Source organism: Monodelphis domestica, chromosome 6, assembly GCF_027887165.1.
Source record: "Monodelphis domestica isolate mMonDom1 chromosome 6, mMonDom1.pri, whole genome shotgun sequence".
Lineage (NCBI taxonomy): Eukaryota > Metazoa > Chordata > Mammalia > Didelphimorphia > Didelphidae > Monodelphis > Monodelphis domestica.
Window position 1 is genome coordinate 299,380,347 of NC_077232.1, and position 23,762 is coordinate 299,404,108.

Below are 23,762 nucleotides of genomic sequence, written 5' to 3' on the forward strand. Positions count from 1 at the left end.
CATGAGTGAGAGGTACTATTATTATCTCCATTTTTTCAGATGAGGAAACTAAGTGACTTGCCCAGAGTCACCTATTAATCAGAATTTGAATTGAAGTCCACGGTTCTGTCCATGGTACTACCTAAATGCCTAGAGCTGGAAAAAATGGGTGGATGTTGAAAACTGACAAATATAGGTTTAATCTAGGGAGAGAGAGAATCCTTTCTAAAAATTAGACCTATGTAAAAGTAAAGTAGATTTCTTCAAAAGTCCAGGGTGAATTCTCCCTTGATGAATGTCTAAAAAAAAAGTGTGAGAATTGCTTGTTTTGGGGGAAATAATTTTGGAGTTGGGATCTAATTTCCTGGCATGAAATCTATTCTAATTTGACTCTCTCCACTCTCTGTAGTTCTGTGGTTTAGTGTCCCTGTGGACATGAGAAATTACTTTTCAGCAAGTAAAATCTGTCAATTTTGGGGCAGCAAAAGTATGTGCCAACAGATAGATTCAATACCCAGAGATTCAGCACCCAGAGAGTACAAATATTGCATAGTCTCCTATTATTCCCAGAGGGAGAGCAGTACCATTTTCACATGCACCACACACACACACACACACACACACACACACACCCCATACCCTAACCCCCACTCATACATATAAATCTCACTCCCACCATAGGCACACACATACACCCTACCACACCATTTCTACACACTCACAGGCAAGAAGATCCTACCTTGATCCCCAGCCATCCCAGCCATTCTCAGATGCTTCACTTTTTTACCAGGTTCCTTTTAGGTTATCTTTAAACAACTATATTGTTATCAGAGAGTATTTTCACCTAGCTCCAAATCTATTTCTTCTTTCCTTCTTTCAGATTCCCAGGTTACTGTAGCCCTCTAGACACACTAATACAGTTAGATAGTAGGCTACCCAATCTTCTTTTCCTCACCTACCTGGATATACTGCATTTTAGCAGATAGAATGTGGCCTCATTCTTCCAGAGTCAGACCTGCTGCATTCTAGGATATCCTTTAGTATTTAAAGCTATCTTTTCTCTAATACCATCAGTTCATGACCCCACTGTGTGTCTCCTCCCTCTTATTCCCAACACTCTTAGGTGCCAATGACAAGCATGTTAATTACTTAAAGGTTAAGGGAATAAACATTTATATAGCCCTGACTGTGCACCAGGCATTGTACTAAATGCTTTACAAATATCTCATTTGATCCTCACAATAAACCTATCAGTTAATGCTTTCATTATTCATCCTTTATACTAGAGGAAATTAAAGCAGAGTTTTAAGTGCCTTATCCAAGGACACAAAGGTATTGTTTGTCTGAGGCTAGATGAACACAGATCTTCTTGATCTCAGGCCCAGTGTTCCATCTCCTATGTCATGTAAAAGCCTTTAACCACTTAAAATTCATTGAATTTAAAAAATGGATAATTCCTTCAAGGATATAAAAATAAAAGTAAAAACAACCCCTTCAAAATACTTCAGTATTGGACTGCCAAGTTAACATGGCTACAGTGTAGAAGCAGGACTCTTCCTCTCCTCACCACTGACCAATATAGACTATCTCAAAAGGCAAAAAAAAAAAAATTCAGATGAATGAAAGGACTCCACAATAGGGCACAGCATTGAAGGTATGTGGGATTTGGCCATTTCCATGCTATAAGGAGGTAAAATAGCTCTCACCAAAATATGAGCTGATCAACCCTCCCCCACCCCACCTATGGAACCAGAGTCAGAGCCAGCATGCTAGAATCAGCAAGTGAACAAGGGGTATATTTAGATCCTTGAAAGTTGACTAAGACCACCAGCAATCTATCCCTGAGAGCAGCTAGACTCGAAACCCCAGCAGGCTAAAGAGTGTGGATGTTGGGCATGGAGATAGCACAAAGAGGGGTGGCACACAGTAGAAGCTGGGGAGACTTGAGAGATGATCTCAGGCAAAAACCATGTTCCTTAGCTTCATACACAGAAAGCCTGCCCTCCTCACTCAGACTTCTGACTGGAAAGGGAAGGAAAAACCAGCACAGTGATGGCCAGCAATGCCCAAGAAATACAACCTTTAACCACCAGAAAGGACAAGAAAAAGGTACTGACCCTGGATAATTTTTATAGGGAAAAAAAACAGACTACAGAGGAGACAGCAGAGGATGACAAACAAGTAAACATATTCAAACCTTCCCAAAAAAAGCTCTTGAAGAATTTAAATCTGAGATTTTGAGAATTATGGAAGTGATTTGGCAAGAAAAGAGGGAAATAATTCAAAAAGAAAATAATAATCTAAAAGACAGGAACTCCCAATTGGAGAAAGAAGTCCAGAAATCAAATGAAATAATAAATAAATTGGAGATCAGAATTAAACAGTTGGAAGTCATGAAAAAGCAGGATAGACCAAACCAAAAAGGAAAATCAAACGATTATAGCGGGAAATCAAAAAAATATATAGTGGAAAACAAGTCTTTAAAGACCAGAATTGGTCAATTTGAAGCCAATGATCTCACAAAACAGCAAGAATTAATAAAGCAAAGTCAAAAGACTGACAAAATAGAAGGAAACATGAAATATATCACTGACAAGATGAACCACGAAAACCAGTCTAGAAGAGACAATTTGAGGATCATTGGTCCACCTGAAAACCCAGAAATAAACAGAAATCTTGACATCATACTACAAGAAATTATCCAAGAAAACTTCTCTGAAGTTCTTGAACAAGAGGACAGAATAGACATTGAAAGAGTTCATAGAATACCCTCTACACTAAATCCTCAAAAGACAAACCACAGCAATGTAATTGCCAAATTCAAGAACTTCCAAACTAAGGAGAAATTTTCATAAGAAGTCAGAAAGAGACAATTCAGATATCAAGAAACACCAATCAGGTTTAGGCAGAATCTGGTAATTTCCACACTAAAGGACCATAAGTCTTGGAATATGATATTCAGAAAGGCAAGAGAATTGAGTCTTTAAACAAGGATCAACTACCCATCAAAACTGACTATATACTTCCATGGGGAAATATGGGCATTCGGCAAAATAGAAGATTTCCAAGTATATGTAAAGGAAAAAAAAAACAGAACTAAGTGGAAAATTTGATATCCAAACACAAAAATTGAGAGGATTATGAAAAGGTAAATTAAAAAGAGAAGGGAAAGAAAGACATGTTTTTTTTTTAAATTTTCTTCTTTAAGGGCTTCAATAAGGTCAAATTTTTATATTCCTATATGGAAAAATGGTATCTGTAACTCTCAGAAATTGTATTCACTATGCAAACTTCTCAGATCACAATGCAATGAAAATAATAATTAGCGAGGGTACATGGAGAGGTAAATCAAAAATTAATCAGAAATTAAACAATATAATTCTTCAAAACCGGTTAAAGAACAAATCGTAGAAAAAATTAATAATTTCATTGAAGAAAATGACAATGATGAGATATCCTTTCAAAAACTATGGGATGCAGCCAAAGCAATACTCAGGGGGAAATTTATAGCCTTGAGTTCATATATTAACAAATTAGGAAGGGCAGAGGTCAATCAATTGGGCATGCAAATTAAAAAAACTAGAAAGTGAACAAATTAAAAATCCTCAGATGAAGACTAAATTAGAGATCCTAAAAATCAAAGGAGAAATTAATAAAATTGAAAGTCAAAGAACTATTGATTTAATAAATAAGACTAGAAACTGGTACTGTGAAAAAACAAATAAGATAGGCAAAGTACTGGTCAGTCTAATTTAAAAAAGGAAAGAAGAAAATCATATTGACAGTATTCAAGATGAAAAGGGAGACCTCACCTCTAATGAAGAGGAAATTAAGGCAATCATTAAAAACTATTATGCCCAATTATATGGCAACAAATACAGCAATCTAGGTTATATGGATGAATACTTACAAAAATATAAATTGCCTAGACTAACAGAGGAAGAAATAGATTACCTAAACATCCCCATATCAGAAAAAGAAATTGAACAATCCCTCAAAGAACTCCCTAAGAAAAAATCCCCAGGTCCAGATGGATTCACAAATGAAGTCTATCAAACATTCAAAGAAAAACTAATCCCAATATTATACAAACTATTTGCCAGAATAAGCAAAAAAGGAGATTAGCAAATTCATTTTACAACACAAATATGGTACTGATCCCAAAGCCATGCAGGTCAAAAACAGAGAAAGAAAACTATAGACCAATCTCCTTAATGAATATAGATGCAAAAATATTAAATAGGATACTAGCAAAAAGACTCCAGCAAGTCGTCTGTGAATCTTAAAATTTCTCAGACTTGTGAGTCTTAAAAATTCTCAGACTCTAATTGAAGGCTGGTCTTTGTTTCGGTGGATGAAAGGGAATTCAGCCTTGGAAGCTGAAGTGGAGCTTCCTGAGCTATACTAAAGGGTCTCTCTGAACACTAGAGTTTTGCTTGGAAGGATCTTGTGGTGAGTTGATAAAAGACTGACTGATCTCTTTCTTAAGGCTTAAGCCTAGGCTGGCCTAGCCCTTTTCTCATTATTTCCTCTTACTCTCTCTCTCTCTCCCTTTCATTAATTCCTTAATTTGTATTAATTAAAGCCTCCATAGAAACCCAGCTGACTTAGGTATTTCATATTTGGGAATTTTTCCCATGGTGACCACTTTATTTTTTATTTAACTCAAGACACTGTCTTGAAACCATATTTTCACCATCACAGTTTAAGGCAAACACTCTTTTATCTGTAACACATCATAAGGGTTATTCACTATGATCCTTGGTAGGATTTATACCAGGAATGCAAGGATGGTTCAATATTAGGAAAACCATCAACATAATTGACCATATTAACAAGCAAATGGACAAAAATCACATGATTATCTCAATAGATGCAGAAAAAGCCTTTGATAAAAATACAACACCAATTCCAATTGAAAACACTAGAAAGTATAGGAATAGAAGGGCCTTTCCAAAAAAAATACTAAACGGTATATACCCAAAACCATCAGCAAACATCATCTGCACGATGGAGATAAACTAGAAGCCTTCCCAATAGGATCAGGAGTGAAACTAGAATATTATCACGTCTATTATTTAACATTGTACTAGAAACACTAGAAGTAGCAATTAGAGAAGAAAAAGAAATTGAAGGTATTAAGACAGGCAATGAGGAGATCGATATATCACTCTTTGCAGATTATATGATGGTCTACTTAAAGAATCCTAGAAAATCAAACAAAAAGCTAGTTGAAATAATCAACAACTTTAGCAAGTTGCAGGATACAAAATATAACCGCATAAGTCATGAGCATTTCTATATATCTTCAACCCATTTCAGCAGTAAGAATGAGAAAGAGAAATTCCATTTAAATCACCCTAAGCAATATAAAATATTTAGGAATCTATCTGCCTCTACAAACACAGGAACTATATGAACACAACTACAAAACACTCTTCACACAATTAAAACTAGATCTAAACAATTGGAAAAACATTGATTGCTCATGGGTAGGATTAGCTAACATAATAAAGATGACAATCCTACCCAAATTAATTTATTTAGTGCCGTACCCATTGAACTTCCAAATTTTTTTTATTGAATTAGAAAAAAAACATAACAAAGTTCATTTAGAAGAACAAAAAATCAAGGATATCCAGGGAAATCCTGGAAAAAATGCAAAGGAAGGAGGCCTTGCAGTCCCAGAGCTCAAACTATACTGTAAAGGAGTGGTCATCAAAACAATTTGGTACTGGCTAAGAGACAGAAAGGAGGATCAGTGGAATAAACTTAGAGTAAATGACCTCAGCAAGACAGTCTATGATAAGCCCAAAGATCCCAGTTTTGGGGACCAAAATCCACTATTTGATAAAAACTGTTGGGAAAATTGGAAGACAGTATGGGAGAGATTAGGCTTGGATCAATATCTCACACCCTACACCAAGATAAACTCCGAATGGGTGAATGACCTGAATATAAAGAAGGAAACTATAAGCAAATTAGGTGAACACAGAATAGTATACTTGTCAGATCTATGGGAAAGGAAAGACTTTAAAACCAAGCAAGAGCTAGAAAAAAATCACAAAATGTAAAATCAATAGTTTTGATTACATCAAATTAAATTTTTTTTGTACAAACAGAACTAATACAACCAAAATTAGGAGAGAAGCAACAAATTGGGAAACAATCTTCATTACATTATATAATGTAATCTACATTACATCTCTGACAAAGGTCTAATTACTCAAATTTATAAAGAACTAAATCAATTGTACAAAAAAATCAAGCCATTCTCCAATTGATAAAGGGACAAGGGACACTAATGGGCAATTTTCAGTTAAAGAAATCAAAACTATTAAAAAGCACATGAAAAAGTGTCCTAAATCTTTTATACTCAAAGAAATGCAAATTAACTCTGATATAGCACCTCACACCTAGCAGATTGGCTAACATGACAGCAAAGGAAAGTCATCAATGTTGGAGAGGATGTGGCAAAGTTGGGACATTAATGCATTGCTGGTGGAGTTGTGAATTGATCCAGCCATTCTGGAGGGCAATTTGGAACTACGCCCAAACGGCGATAAAAGACTGTCTGCCCTTTGATCCAGCCATAGCACTGCTGGGTTTGTACCCCAAAGAGATAATAAAGAAAAAGACATGTACAAAAATATTCATAGCCACGCTCTTTGTGGTGGCAAAAAAAAAATTGGAAAATGAGTGGATGCCCTTCAATTGGGGAATGGCTGAACAAATTGTGGTTTATGTTGGTGATGGAATACTATTGTGCTCAAAGGAATAATAAAATGGAGAAATTCCATGGGGATGGAAATAACCTTCAAGAATTGATGCAGAGTGAGAGGAGCAGAACCAGGAAAACAGAAACAGAAACTGATACACTGTGGAACAACCGAATGTAATGGACTTTACCACTAACTCCACTAGTGGTAATGCAGTGATCCTCAACAACTTGGAGGAACTTACCAGAAAAACCACTATGCACATTCAGAGGAAACACTGTGGGAGTCAAAACACCAAAGCAAAACAACTGCTTGAATACATGGATTGAAGGGATATGGCTGGGGATGTTAGTCTCTAAATGAACATCCTAGTGCAAACATCAACAACATGGAAATAGGTTCTGATCAAGAACACAAGTAATACCCAATGAAATTGCACGTGGGCTGCGGGAAGGGGTGGAAGGGAGGGAAGGAAATAATGTGATTATTGTAACCAAGGAATAGTGTTCTAAATTGACTAAATAAGGTAATTCAAATGGAAAAAAATAAAAAGTTTTCTATGCTAAATAATGCTATTATTTATGCTAATAATGCTAATAATAATAATAAAGTAATAATCCCTAACTCCTGGGATCATTCATTACCAACCTTTCCTTTGAAGAAGATTGATATCCTATAATCATGATGTATGTATGCTGTGTAATCTCTCAGAAATTAGGATATGTGACAGACCAAGAAAACAGACTAACACACCTTTCTGTTGACCTTGTGTGTGTGTGTGTGCGTGTGTGCACATCACTGGTTTGTATATTTTCAATAAATAAATTTGCAGTTAGCAATAACTTAGAAAGCTATGTCTATTTAGAAATATAGAAAGCTATAAAGAAGAAATAAAGAGATATGTTTTTATCCTTTAATATGCTAAGCTGGGAATGGCAAAATCATATATTATTGGGAGTACTTAATCACATCAAAATTATTAACTTAAATGGAAACAGAATACAAAATGGAAATTGCTGTTAAATGTCAAGATATCTCACATATTATCTTTGGAGACCTGAAAACAAAGAACTTGACAGAATTGTTTTCATCATTCCTCCTAAGGGCAATAATAATACATGAGATATTTGGTTACTTTCTTCAGCAATGCTTTTGGAGAACATTTTTAAAAGGCCATATTGGAGACTCTTACAAAAAATGAAAAAGGAAGCATTTGAGAAAATCCTATAGAGAAATAAATATTTACCTTGATCCTCAGTACTTCAATGAAAAAGTAGACAAAGGAGAGGGTGGCAAAAAATAATGTGTAAAATGTGGTTTGGAATTTAGAAATGAAAGACTCCAAAGACTTACAGATTGTGTGAATGTTCATGTCAGTATATCACGAACATTTCAAGAAGATGTCAGAAGACTCTAGGCATGATGAACACTCAACAGAACTGCAAAATGTTATTTTGTTTTACCTTAATAGAAAGGAAATAACCAGTTAATGATATGGATATTATTTCAAAACCACTTGACTATGGCAATTTGATCATCAACTAATGAGAGCAAAGTTTAAAATCAACATCACCTCAAAAGAAAATATAATCAAAAGACATTACATATGTTTGCTAAACTGACCTATTCAATGTGCTCAAGAATAAAGTATAATGATGATATCATTATGATACAAGTTATGAAATAAGAAAACACAAAGATATTGACATTATTTATCACCATGTTTTTACCTGCTGTAAAGCAATCATAACATTAAGAAAAGAACACATAAATTTCCTTTCCTAGCAAATTTCTGGTCCCCTTGTCAGGCAAAAAGAAATGACAAATAAGACTAGGGCTACATCAATTTAAGATATTATACTCAAACAATTTAAGTGTATTGGGAACTTTAACCAATGAAAGAACAAAAAAAAAAAACCAATAAAGTAAAAAACAAGTCCATAGAAACCTCAGTAGGTTGCAGAAAGCTGGGTAGCTCAGCAATTTTGAGAGCCAGGCCTAGAGATGGGAGGTTCTGGGTTCAAATCTGAGCTCAGACATCTCCTAACTGTGTAACCCATTGCAAGCTGCTTAAATTCCCACTGCCTAACCCTTACCATACTTCTGCTTTGGAATCAATACACTTGGAACTCATTATAAGATGGAAGTTAATGGCTTAAAAATAAATAAATAAATAAACCTTGATAGGATCCTTAAGTAAGTCTTCTTATTCCAAAAGAAATTGAAAATCAAGTTAGCAGGAGGAAATAAATATTTTTACAATGATCTATTTTCATCATTACTGATAAGACAACCACAACATTTGAACATTTCTACCTCAATACATATTTTTATGGTCACGGTGACAGTATTTAAGAAGATATTAGGGCATAATTAATTGACTGTATCAATATAAAAATTTCCATATGACAAAATTAATAGTTGCAGAAAAAAGCTTTGGACAAAATACACTATCTATTCCCATTAAAAACAGTACAAAGTGGGAGCATCTGGGTGGCTCAGTGGATTGAGAGCCAGGCCTAGAGACAGGAGGTTCTAGGTTCAAATTTGGCCTCAGACACTTCCCAACTGTGTCGCCCTGGGCAAGTCACTTGACCCCCCATTGCCTAGCCCTTACCACTCTTCTGCCTTGGAGCCAATACACAGTATTGATTCTTAGATGGAAGGTAAGGGTTTAAAAAACCAACAGTAGAAATCATTGGAAGAAATGATCTTTTCTTAAAATGAAAAGTTGTATCTATCTAAAACCAAGAGCAAGCTTATCTGTAATGGAGATAAACTAGAATTCTTCCCAATAACAATAGGGATGAAGCTAACATGTTCATTCATGATTATTCAGTATTGTACTAGAAATGCTCACTATGGTGGGGAACAGAAAAAAAGAAATTGAAGAAATAAGAACAGGCAATGAGAAAACTAATCTATCACTCTTTGCAGAATGATATGATGTTATTTTTAGAGAATCCCAAAGAATTATCTAAAAAGTAGTTAAAACAATAGACTTTGGCAAAGTTACAGGATATTAAATAGATCCACATGAATTATTGCTTTTATGTAGATTATCAATAAAATCCAGCAGGAGAAATAAGCAGAACCAGTGAAACATTGTGCACAGTAATAGCAACTGTGAGAGACTTCACTACTCTCAGTAATACAATGATCAAGCACAGTTCTGAGAGACTTGAGTGAGACAAAGAATTCTCTCCTTCTCCAGAGAAAGAATTGTTGGGAGTCAGAACACAGATCAAAGTAGATGATTTATCACTTTTTCATTTGGGTTTATGTTTTTGGTTTTATAAAATTATTCACTCACAAAAATAAAGTGGAACATATGGAAGTATGTTTTGCATGATAATACATGTATAACCCAGATTGAATCTATTAGCACAAAAGGGGGAAAGGAATGGAGGGAAGGAGAGAAGTTCAATCATATAAGTTAGGAAATTTTACATGGAAATTTGTTATTACATGTAATAGCCAAAAAAAGAAAAGAAAAGAAAATTATTTTATAAAAAAAGATTGAAAATATAGGGACTTCCGGAGGCAGAGTCAAGATGGTAGAGTATTCCTCAGCATCTCTGTCACCATGAGAATCCTCCCCAACCAAAATTAAAATATTGCCACAAAACAAATACTGTAGTGAAAAAACCAACAAGGACAACTTTCAAGAAAAGAAAAACCCAAAAGGTAGGCAACAAACATCTGGGGCAGTGGGGTAAGAGGAGAGCAGACCAAGCAAGAAGCTTTAGCAAGAAGAGAAGAGCAAGCCAAGAGTGAGATGATACTTTGAAAAGAACAAACAAAATAGATAAAGTATTGGTTAATCTAATCAAAAAAGAAAGTAGAGAATCAATAGTATCAAAGATAAAAAGGGGGCTCTCACCTCTAATGAAGAGGTAATTATTAAGAACCATTTGTCCAATTATATGACAATAAATATGACAATCTAGGTGAAATAGGTGAATACTTACACAAATATAGATTGCCTGGATTAACAAAAGAAGAACTGCAATACTTAAATAGTACCATCTCAGAAAAAGAAACTGAACAAGTCATCAAGGAACTTCTAAGAAAAAATCCCCAGGGCCAGATGGATTCACAAATGAATTTTATCAAACATTTAAAGAACAACTAATTTCAATACTATACAAATTATTTGACAAAATAAGCAAAGGAGTCTTACCAAATTGTTTTTATGACACAAATATGGTACTGATTCCCAAGCCAAGCAGACCAAAAACAGAAAAAAGAAAACTACAGACCAATCTCCTTAATGAAAATAGATGCAAAAATCTTAAATAAATACTATCAAAAATACTACAGCAAGTTATCACAAAGATTATCCACTATGACCACTATGGTCATATCCACTATGGAATTTATACCAGGAATGCAAGGATGGTTTTAATATTAGGAAATCCAACCACATAACTGACCATCAATAATCAAATTAACAGAGATCACATGATTATCTCAATAGATGCAGAAAAAGTCTTTTACAAAATATAATATTCATTCCTATTGAAAACACTAGAAAGTATAGGAATAAAGGGGCCATTCCTCAAAATAATAAGCAGTATATATTTAAAACCATCAGCAAGTATCATCTACAATGGGGACAAATTAGAAGCCTTCCCAATGAGATCAAGAGTGAAGGAAGGATGCCCATTGTCACCTCTATTTATTCAATATTGTACGAGAAATGCTAGCAATAGCAATTAGAGAAGAAAAAGAAATTGAAAGGATTAAAGTAGGCAGTGAGGGAATTAAGCTATGACTTTTTGCAGATGATATGTAGTAGTAGTAGTCTCTCGGTAACCTAGAATGACTATTGTCTTTGTGTGATTTTGTGCACAAAGACACTTGTGCATGAAGATTTAAGTGGAAAAGTCGATGCACAGACACAGTCCCACTCTCTCTGCGTTGGAAGCCTGGGTCCAGTGGCACAAAAACACCTGGAGACTTCCTCAGCTGTATTGGATGGCCGTGTTGTCTTTTGTGCTCCAACACGCCCTGAGCACTCCACAGTGCCTTGCTTCGTTACCATCTCAGCCGTTGAACCTTCTTATTGGTTTCTTCCACCTGTTCCGCCAAAGCAGTCTTCACATGCTGGGTGAGCAAAGCCTTAGTTCACCAGGGGTCTACGACCCGATGACTACCCTCACAAGGTTTAGCCGACCTGTCGAAGCCTTTGCCCGGGGTGTGGCCGCTGCCGCATGCTAGCAGCTACTGGGAGCCACAAGTGAGAGCTGGGTGTCAGGTGAGGGTCAGAGGCTGGAGAGCTTCACTAGGAGGGCACGACAAGCCCTCAGTACCAAAGATATTACTCCTCCCTGAGCACCCCATATTTAAAGTATAAAGAATCTTAGAAAATCAACTAAAAGACTAGTGGAAATAATTAACAACTATAGCAAAATTGCAGGATACAAGATAAACCCACATAAATCATGAGCATTTCTTTATATTTCTGACACATCTAAGCAGCAGAAATTACAAAGAGAAATTCCATTTAAAATCATGCTAGACAATATAAAATATTCAGGAATTTATCTACGAAGACAAACACAGGAATTATATGAACACAATTACAAAACACTTTTCACTCAAAACTGGATCTAAATAACTGGAAAAACATTAATTGCTCATGGGCAGTATATGCTAACAAAATTAAAATGACAATATTATCCAAATTAACTAGTTAATTTCATTTCTATTCAGTGCCATACCTATCAAATTATCAAGAAACATTTTTATAGGATTAGAAAACATTATAACAAGTTCATCTGAAAGAACAAGAGATCAAGAATATTAAGGGAAATAATGAAAAAATGTGAAGGATGGGGGCCTAGCAATACCAATTCTTAAGCTGAACTATACAACAGTGGTCATCAAAACAATATAGTCCTGGCTAAGAGACAGAAGGGAGGATCAATGGAATAAACTAGAAGTAAATGACCTCAGCAAACTAGTGTTCAATAAACCCAAAGATCACACATTTGGGAACAAGAACTCACTATTTGACAAACTGCTGGGAAAATTGGAAAATAATATGGAAAAAATTAGATTTAAATTAGATCAACATCTCACACCATATACCAAGATAAACTCAAAATGGGTAAATGACTTAATATGAAGAGTGAAATCATAAATAAATTAGGTGAACAAAGAATAGTATACCTGAAGGAAAGGAAGAAATTTAAGACCAAGCAAGAAATAGAGACCATTACAAAATACAAAATGATTGAGTTTGATTATATCAAATTAAAAAATTTTTACAGACAAAACTAATGCAACAAATTTAGGAAAGTAACAAACTGGGAGAACATTTTTATAACAAAACTCTCTGACAAAAGTTTAATTTCCCAAATATATAAGGAACAAAGTCAAATTTACAAAAAACCAAGCCATTCCCCAATCAACAAATGTTCAAGGGACATGAATAAGCAGTTTTCACATGAACAAATCAAAGTTACATGAAGATGGGATTAACTCTCCCCTGCCCAGTTTTAGATTTAATAACCAGAAATATATACATCCCACTTATCCTTAAATGGGGGAGGTCTGTGACCCACATGTGTGATAGCGAGTAATGAATCACAACCCACTGACTGCCCCCTAGGCAGTCCTAAACAAAGCTTTAACTGTAATTGGTCCACATAAAATGGAAGGAAGTCACAGGAAGTGACAAAAACAAATGGTCTTTAAAAATGCCAAGAACTTTCTGTGACATCTTTCACCTTGAACTTGACCCTGGAGGAACTTGGACTGCTTCTATTTTCCCTTAGAATCACCATGTGGGTGAGTGAAAAAGACTGGCTTCCTTCCCTGGCTTTCCTGGAAGTACTAGCCTCTGGAGGGGCCCCTCATCTGGGAGGAGGCCTCATGGCTAAAACCTTTGTTAATTGACACTTAGGCCCTCCCACTGGGGCTTCTGGAGCCCTGCCAGAGTAAAGCCAGGGCTTGGGCAATACTCTAACTCATTAAGTTAGATTTCTAACTCTGTCCTATTTCTCATTTCTCTACTTTCACACATACCCTCTATTTTATAATAAATTGCTAAAAAAATTGCTAAATTGATTAATTAGTGGTGACCATACTCATAAATAATCTAGACCAACCCCTTACATTCTGCCCCTAACAACTGTCAATAAGCACATGAAAAAATGTTATAAATCCCTTCTGATCAGAGAAATGCAAATTAAAACCACCCTGAAGTACTACCTTACACCTAGCAGATTGGCCAATATGGCAGCAAAGGAAAGTGATAAATGTTGGAAGGGATGTGGCAAAATTGGGACACTAATACACTGTTGGTGGAATTGGGAATTGGTCCAACTATTCTGGAGGGCAATTTGTAACTATGCCTAAAGGGCTTTAAAAGAATGCCTGTCCTTTGATCCAGCCATACCACTGTTGGGTTTATACCTCAAAGAGATAATAGGGAAAAATATGTGTACAAAAATATTTATAGCCATGCTCGTAAGGAGGCAAAAAACTGGAAAATGAAGAAGTGTCCGTCAATTAGGAAATTGCTGAACAAAATGTGGTATCTGATGGTGATGGAATACTACTGTGCTGAAAGGAATAATGAATTGGAGGAATTTCATGTGAACTGGAACGATCTCCAGAAATTGATGCAGAGTGAAAGGAGCAGAACCAGGAGAACATTGTACACAGCTACTGATACATTGTGGCACAATCAAATGAAGTAGACTTTTCCACTAGCAGCAATGCAATGACCTAGGACAGTCCATAGACACTTATGAGAAAGAATGCTCTCCACCTCCTGAGAAAGAATTGTGGGAAAAGAAACACAGAAGAAAAGCATATGATCGATCATGTGGTGCGATAGGGATATGATTATAGTTTTAATGTTAAAAGATCACTCTACTGCAAGTATGAATAACATGGAAATAGGTTTTGAACAATGATACATGTTTAACCCAATGGAATTGCTTGCCAGTTCTGGGAGTGGGGAAGGAAGAAGGAGGTGCATTATTAATCATGTAACCATGAAAAAATAAATTAAAAAACAAAACAAAACAGAAAAAATTAGGAAAAAATCCACTTAAAATAATTACACAATGTATAAAATATTTGACAATTTACCTGCTAAAACACATGCAGGCACATTGAACAGAATTATAAAATGCTGTTCAGGCAAATAAAAGAACTAAATAATTAGTGAAACATAAATTCCTCATAGATAGGCCAAGCCACTTCTATAAAAGTGACAATTGCACCTAAACTAATTTGCTTATTTAGCACCACACCAACCAATAAATTAACTTATGTAGCTAGAAAAAATAAGAAGAAAATTCACTGGGACAAACCAAAGATCAAGAATATCAAGGAAATCAATGAAAATGAAAATATGGAGAAAGACAGATGAACAGTATTATATTTCAAATGGTATTACAAAGTAATAATAACCAAGACCGTCTCTTTTTGGGTAAAAAATAGTGGTATGTTAGGTACACAATGTACAGAAGTAAATGACCACAATAACCTAGTGTTTGATGAACCCAAAGATTCTGGGTATTAGGGGGAAGAATTAACAATCTGACAAAAACTTATGGGAAAAAAATGGAAAGCAAGCTGTCAGAAACTAAGCATAGACCAACATTCACACCATATATGGTCAAAATAGGCACACAATTTAGACATAGTGATATCATAAGCAAATTAGAACATGGAATGTTTTACTCAGAAGATGAGAATTTACAATCAAACAAATGATAGAGTAGATCACAGTATATAAAATGGATTTTTTTGCACAAACAAAACCAATACAATCAAAATTAGAAAAAAAAGTAGGAAACTGGTGAGAAAAGAAAGATTTACAGAAAATCTCTCTGACAAGTTCCTCATTTCTCAAATATATAGGAGTTAGTCAAAAAAAAATTAAGCCATTCCCCAATTGATAAATGGCAAAAGGATGTAAACAAAGTATTTTACAGAAGAAAAATCAGAGAACTCAATATTCAGAGGAAAAAATGCTTTAAATCACTAGTCATTAGAGAAATGAATGTTGAAACAACTCAGGTCCACACCTATCAGATCAACTAACATGGCAAAGAAGGAAAATGACAGAGTTGAAGAAGGGGAATATGGAAAAATAGAGACACTAATGCACTGTTTGTGGAATTTTAAACTGATCCAACCATTCTGGCAATTAAAACTATGTACAAAAGCTATAAAACTGCATATTCTGACTCAGAAGTACCATTTCCAAGTCTGTATCACAAAGAGATCAAAGTAAAATAGATAGGACTTTATAAGTACAAAAATATTTGTAGTAATTCTTTTTGTGGTAGCAAAGAATTAGAAATTGAAGGGATATTCATTAGTCAAGAAATGGCTCAACAACTTGTGGGGTAGGTTTGTAATGGAATACTATTGTGATATAAGAAATGATGAGCAGGATACTTTCAGAAAATCTTGGGAATTTGAAAGCCAGACCTTGAGATGGGAGGTCCTAGGCTCAAACCTGGGCTCAGACACTTCTGTAAAAAAGAATTCTTTATTCCTTTTAAATTTAATGGGGCACTTTGTAAAAATTAAAATTAATGTCAAATAATGAAATGTTATATTTTAGGAGATTAAACCATCATTAGAAATCAAGGAATAAAGAGTATTTTTAAAAAGGACCACATGCTTATGGCTGATTAGCCATTTCACAATCCCCATCTGACCACTGCCACCATGATTGCTGCATCATGCCAAAGAGAGAGAGCAGGAATGCCCACTAAATATTTATTCCCTGTCTACAGGAAGTGCATAATGACAGAAAGTCAGTAAGCTCCCAGGAAATGTAGTTCTTTTTTTAGGGTAACAGATTTTCAATTATAGAACCTGGAGGTCCTCTTACGATAGAGATGTATAGGATTAACCAGCCCACTGTGGCAGGAAGTAGAAACCACAGTGACAGGAAGTAGAAACCAAAGAGACAGGAAGGAGGAAACATAAAGACAGGAGGTGAAGTAGAGAAAGGAGATAAAAGGGGCCAGCATCAGTTGGTTGGGCTGTCAGTTACTGACAGTTAAGGCTGGCAGTTGGGCTGGGAGTTGCAGAGAACTTAGCTGCTGGGTTTGAGTTGGTTGTTGTGGGTTGGTTGCTGGTGGTATGTTGGGGTGGTGGTTGGCATTTAATTGCTGGAATATAAAGGCAAGCCTGAGCTTACTGAGAGTGCTTTTTGGCTTTGGGTTTTTTGGCTTTTGGTTTTGGCTATTAGGTTTTGTTTCCTTTCTTGAACTTTTTGGAAGATGGCTGGTCTTCATTGAGAGACCTAATTGTGGGTGGATTAAACACTGATTTGGTTGGTTTTGATTGGACTGGATTGGGTTGGAACTTTTTGGGGTAATTGTTATTAGTGGTAGTTATAGGCAGTTATAGGTAGATATAGGCAGTCATAGGTAGTAATTATAGGTAGTTATAGGATAACTAGTATAGACATTTTAGGAAATTTTGTTTCTCTATCTCTATCTCTTTACTATATTTCTCTTCTTTCCTATATTCATTTTACTATATTCTTTTACTATCTCTATTTTAATTAAACTAAATTGTTAATTGTTTAAAGCTGCTAGAAGTTTTCTTTTCTCTGGCTTAAAGGGATAATATTAATTTATACCTCTACTATATCTCATTAAAACTTAAATTATTAAAAGCTCTCTCTTATTTTGTCAAAACCCCTATTTTAACCCTTATACTTCCTAGCTATAAGACCCTAGTCACTTAACCCCCATTGCCTTGCCCTTACTGCTCTTCTTCCTTGGAATCAATATTGACTCTGAGGTAGAAGGTAAAGGTTATTTTTAAAAAATTGTGAAGATTCATATGAAATAATGCAATATAAAGTGATCAGAACCAAAAGAATACTGTATAAAATAATAGCAATATTGTAATGATTATCAACTGTGAAGACTTAGCCACTCTAATAGTGTTCCAAGAAAAATGAAAGAATTCATAAGAAAAACTGCTATCCACCTTCAAAGAACTGATGAACTCTGAGTATAGCCTGAAGCATATCTTCTCAGTTTTTTATTCTTATTGATTTTCCATTTTTGTCACATAGCTAATATGGAAACATACTTTATATGACTTCACATGTATAATCAATATCATATTGCTTGATTTCTCAATAGATTAGGATGAGACTGGAGGATAGGAAAGGATTTGCAACTCAAAAAACAAAAATGGATGCTAGAAAAAAAGAAAATAGAAGGTAACTGGATTTGGTGGAAGGATAAAGAAAAATAAGGAGAGACTGAAAAGGCTTCTTTTATCTTGTGTTAACCTGACTGTAGCTCCACAATAATTAAAATGTATTAATTAAAATACTTGCTTGTTTTCTATTTGTCCTTTGGGCTTTGAAACTTAGTTATAATATTCCTGTGAATTTTAATATTGGGACCTCTTTCAGGTTGTGATCTGTAGTTTTTTTTTTTCCTCAATTTCTATTTTAAACTTCAGAACAATTTTCTTTTTTCTTTCTTTCTTTCTTTCTTTCTTTCTTTCTTTCTTTCTTTCTTTCTTTCTTTCTTTCTTTCTTTCTTTCTTTCTTTCTTTCTCCATAGTAGACTCTTTTTTAAAAATTTTGAGTGCAGTCTAAACTAATTTGATCATAACTTTCAGGTAGTCCAACAATTTGTATATTGTCTCTTCATATCTTCATAATGAGATTTTTCACATTCTCTTCTATTTTTTTCATTCTTTTCATTTTTTAAAAATTATTTATTAGTGTCTTGTGAAACCATTAGCTTCCTCTTACCCAAATCTAATTTAAAGGTAACATGTTCTTCTGTAACTTTCAATCCCTTTTGATAATTAGTTACCTTTCTTTTCAATTTTTTCTTAATTTTTTTTGCATCATTGATATTTTTCCTAGTTTTCCTCAATCTTTCTTTTTTTTTATTTTTAAAGACCTTTTTAAGCTCTTCCAAGAACTCTTTTGGTACTTATGATCATTTTATGTTTTTCTTGGAAGCTTTAAAAGTAGCTATTTTGACATCACTATCTTTTGACTTTGAGCCTGAGGAGTCTCTATCACTATAGTAGTTACCTATTGTTGAGTTCTATCTCTTCCTTACTCTTTTTTTTAGGAAGAAATTTCTTGGTTGTTAACTTCATGTAAGGGTCAGGCTCACTTCCCAAATTGTGGGGGATAATGTCTCAATCTTTAGGTGTTTTGGAGGTATTGTTTTCTGAGTTCTATCAGTTGGCTTTTGATGTCTTGGCTTTTTTTTTCCATTTCTATAATCCAAAGCCAGTTGTGACCATTTCTCCTCTGGCTCAGACCTTGGTCCATAAGAGTGTTTAGGTACTTTTATCTGCATCTGAGCCCCTGGCTCAGACTTTGGTCTATGAGTGCCCTTAGGTACTTCTCTCTGCCCCTAAGCCACCACCAGGGACCCTGGGCTCATTGCCACCACAAACATTCTTTCTCCCTGTGACCCTCCAGAGATTGCAGGTGCCAGTTAACCCCTGTGCCCTAGAACTGAACCCAGAGACTCCATTCTCCTGCAACCACACTCACCTAAGTGTGTTTATTCTTTCTTACCTCCAGCTGATACCATGTCTAGTCAGCATTCCAGGGCTCCACAATCATGCCCTGGTCAGCCATCAGACTCCCACACAATCAATGACATGAAAGACCCAAAGGCTGGGGCTTCCCCTGACACAGCTTCCCCAGGATTTGTTTATGACTCAGCAGTATCTGCCTGGCTTTATTTGTACTTCAAGCAGGCCAGTCTACCACCCTGGGAGGTCAGATCATGCCTAACATCCTCCCAAGTTGTCCTAGGCTAATTGACTGCTTTACCTTAACTTTTGATTTTTCTGCCACTTTAGATTTTACTTTGAGGTATTATTTTAAATTATTTCTGGGGAAATTTGAGAGTCAGATAACTTTCTGCCTTATTTCACCATATTCCCTCAATCCTCTGAAAAGTCTTCTTATAAAAGGTAACATATAAGCTTGACTTCCAAAGTAACTAAGAATACTAAGAAGAGGAGAGAATGCACTCTAGGCATGGGGAACAGAGTTATGGTGCAAAGTTATGGAGAAAAGAAATAAAACAAAATGCTTTCTGTGAGTAAGACTAGTCAACTTAACTGTATTATATGAGAAAGTGAATATAGTATAATAAGTCTGGAAAGGTAAAATGTGAACAGGATTGTGAATAGCTTTAAATGACAAGGAGAGTTTATTCTCTATTGGCTCCTATAGGTATTAAAAAGTTACTGGGAGGGAGGGGGAGCTGGGTGGCTTAATGGCTTAGTGGCTTGAGAGCCAGGCACAGAGATAGGAGGTCCTGGGTTCAAATCTCACCTCAGGTGCTTCCTAGCTGTGTGCCCTGGGCAAGACACTCAACCCCCATTGCCTACTCCTTACCACTCTTCTGCCTTAGAATTAATACACAGTTTTGATTCTAAGGTGGAAGGTAGAGGTTTAAAAAAAAGAAGTTACTGGAATTTATGGAATACGAGAGTGACATGGCCAGATTTGTTCTTAAGGAAATTACTTTGGCAACTATACTGAACATGTATTGGAGTAGGGAGGGAAGCGTGAGGTGGACAGATCAATTAAGAGGCTATTGAAATAGTTCATCAGTTAATGAGGGCCTCAAATAGGGTGATGGTTATGTGAATGGAGAGAATGAGACTGATATCAGAGATGGAGAGGAAAGAAACAGAGCTATGGATATGAAATCTGACATATACTATTGGGCAGGGTCCATGTGTTAGCTAGCTTTACTGAATGATTTCTTTCTCTTCTCTTTAAATCTTTGTTCCCAAGGATGTCTCACAGGGGATAGGAGAGGAAAGAAAATAGTCAGAAATTAATGTAATAGAAAAGCAAAATATATCAATAAAATTAACCTTAAAATACACCTGTTGAAACAAAGACAGAGGTATAAGGAAGAAAACATTTGTTAAAATCTGTTTCCAAAAGTTGTTGTTCAATCATTTCAGTCATGTCTGACTCTTTGTGACCCCATTTAGGGTTGTTGTTGTTTTTTTAACAAAGACACATGAGTAGTTTACATTTTTTTCTCCAGTTCATTTTACAGATGAGGAAACAAAGGGAAAGAGGTTTAAGTAACTTGCCCTGGGTCACATGGGTAGTAAGTGTCTGAGGACAGATTTGAACTGAGAAAGATGAGTCTTCCTAACTCCAGGCCCAGCCCTTGGCTGCCCCACTTTCAAAAATTAGAGGACAAAATAAAATGGAAATTTTGGAAGAAGAATAAAGGAGAAAGATGAAAGAAAGGGAGGAGAAGAAGGATGTGAAGGAGGAGGAGGAGGTGGTGGTGGTAGAGAAGGAGGGAAGAAGAAGAAGAAGGTGAAGAAGGTTAGTAATGCAAGAGCAATATACGTTCCATAGTCTTTTTACAACGTATGCCAGGTAGATGTTTACCTAAAATTTTGGGCTTAAAATCATGTATGTGATTATTGCCCTCAAAATGACAATTGAAAATACAATGAAACTACAATTCAGAATGAAAGCAAAAATAATCCTTGTGTAAGACATAGTATAAGACATTGAACCTCATGTACCTTGAGAAAAAGGAAACAGATGCTCAGGCAAGTAAATAGCTGTTAAAAGTAATTAGACTTAGAGAAAAGATTATAGGGGGAAAGCATTCCAAGGTGATCACTGATCCATTGAAAAGGGGGGGAGGGGAAATGGGGGAAAAAGTTAAATGAATAGTACAAGAAATACCTGAAGGAAGTGGAAAAATGACATTTGTATTGTCTTTATCACTCATTAAAAGGTTGTCACCTTATCTGCCTGGGCTTGAGTTTTCAAATCTGGAAAATGAAGGGAATGTTGGAACATTACAATTCTGAACCTATAATCCTATAATATCCTGCTGTCATGCTTTCAGATAAGTATTTTTGCATTATCCCTACCAATCACTGGAATTTAAAATATTAACAATAATCAGGAGCATTCATTTGCATGAAAATTATTAAATTATCTCTTATATATCTGTAAACCACAGGACTATAGTATGGTATATTGGGGTGGGGAGCTCTGGTTGGAGTTGGGAAATTTGGTTTGTGTTGTGGGCTCTGTTGTTATATTGCTGTTTGTCCTTGGGCAATTCACTTTCCCATTCTATTCCTATTTCCTTCTCTAGAATATGAGGGGAAAGTGAATCAAATGCTCACTAAGGTGTAAAGATTAAAATTTGGGAAAACTGAGGCAGGTAGAAATTAGTTTCCCTCTGTAAGGAGTATTATATTTTTATGAGGTTTATTTAATATTAAGAACTTAAGAATATACAAGTAAGAAAAGCACATGTCTAGGCCAGAGAGAGGCCTAGACAACCTCAGCTACATCATGAAAAGACCCATCTGCTTGCAAGAGGAAACAGGAAAGCCAAGAGCCCCCAGTGGAGACCCTTTAAATAATAATTTGTTCTTGGCCCAGGTGAGAATTCAGTGAGATTACAAAAGCATTCTGGGGAAATGGAGCAAGGACTTCTGGGGATTGAAGTCCTGGATTCAAGTCTCCATTTTTACATTTCACCATGTAATCATTTTTGGAAAAAAAATTTTCCCCAAAAGGATCATGAAAACATAATCAACTTAAAGATTACAATAATTTGAGGATAAGAGGGGGAAAAAAGAACAAAACCAATAATTGCTGGACGCATTGACAAAAAGCCAGTTAGGGGGCAGTCCCCTTTCACATGAAAGTATACATACAAATAAATGTTCAATCGACCACAACATGGGGAAATGTAAAAAAATATCATTATTTAAATTGCAAAGTTTCAATTTGTTTGCTGTCTTTCTCTCTCCTATTTCCCCTAATCTACAACCATTGTAGTTTTCCTCTTAGAGGGTAAAACTTTGTATATACTTGCAGTTAGAATTTTTAGGGGTGTAGGACCCATATGTTAATGATCAGTTGGAGAGACTAGTCCCCCAATCATCATCAGGGGGGATTGTGGATTTTAAAATCTCCATCTTGCTTGGTCTAGCACCCGAAATTGTGCACACCCACACTACACGGGCATGTGCTAGTCAATGACAAATCAGAAATAACTAACTGCCCACCTGGGCTGTCCTAAGCCAAGCTGGAGTCACCATTGGCACTTGTGAGGCACAGGAAGTGAGGTAGGAAACAGCCTCTGGAATTCACTCACTTCCTGTGGACAGGGCTAGGTGCCAGTTCGTGCTAAGAACTTGAGCAGAGAGGAGGCCCACAGAAAGCTTTCCTTCAGATCGGTCATGTGAGTCAAGGACTGATTCTCTTCTCTACCTTGGCCTTTAGGCCTAAACTCTCTCTGGCTCTGCCAGAAGGTTGAGTTAACCTTTTTCCATTTCCTCCTCTCTCCTTCTCTCCCTCTCTTTTTTTCTTTCTCCCATTGTGATTAAACCACCAAAAACTCCATTCTGACTTGAGTGTTTCATTTTAGGAATTTCATAGGTAAATTCCTTGGCGACCATAAATTAATATTATAACATCTTTAAAAGTGATTTTCACTATAACAAAAGGCCTTGCAAGTTCTAACTCTTTTAATAATGATCCAGCGCAGGAAAAAGGGGAAAAAAACTAATAGGTTCTTTATAATAGTCTGGAAACTTACTGGGAACTGTCCATCTATTTCCTTTTACTCATGCTACATGAAGGTTCAACCCCTTATGTGTTTTACAAAGGATGTTTTGGGTTTTGACCTGTCTTGCAATTTCATTATACTCTTTAATAGGTGATCTTTTCATTACAACTCTACCACTCCACTCTATGATCATGTGAACCTGCTATTGACAAATAAGACTTTCAATTTCATCTTCACTGTTCTTTATCCATCTTTATCACATATAGAAAAATGAGGCTGGGAGGGTTTTTTTGTGCTATAGTTCAGAACAAACCCTGCAGTAAGTATATCTACTATTGGGCATCCATCATGGTGAAGGGATTTAAAGTATTGTCATAAAGGGAGTCAGTATTATCTGTGTCTCTGTGTTGTTTGTGTCTCTCTCTTCTTCTAGCCATAGAAAAATAATAAATTCTTGAAGAATAATAGAGTGCCTCTAATGGGCACTGAA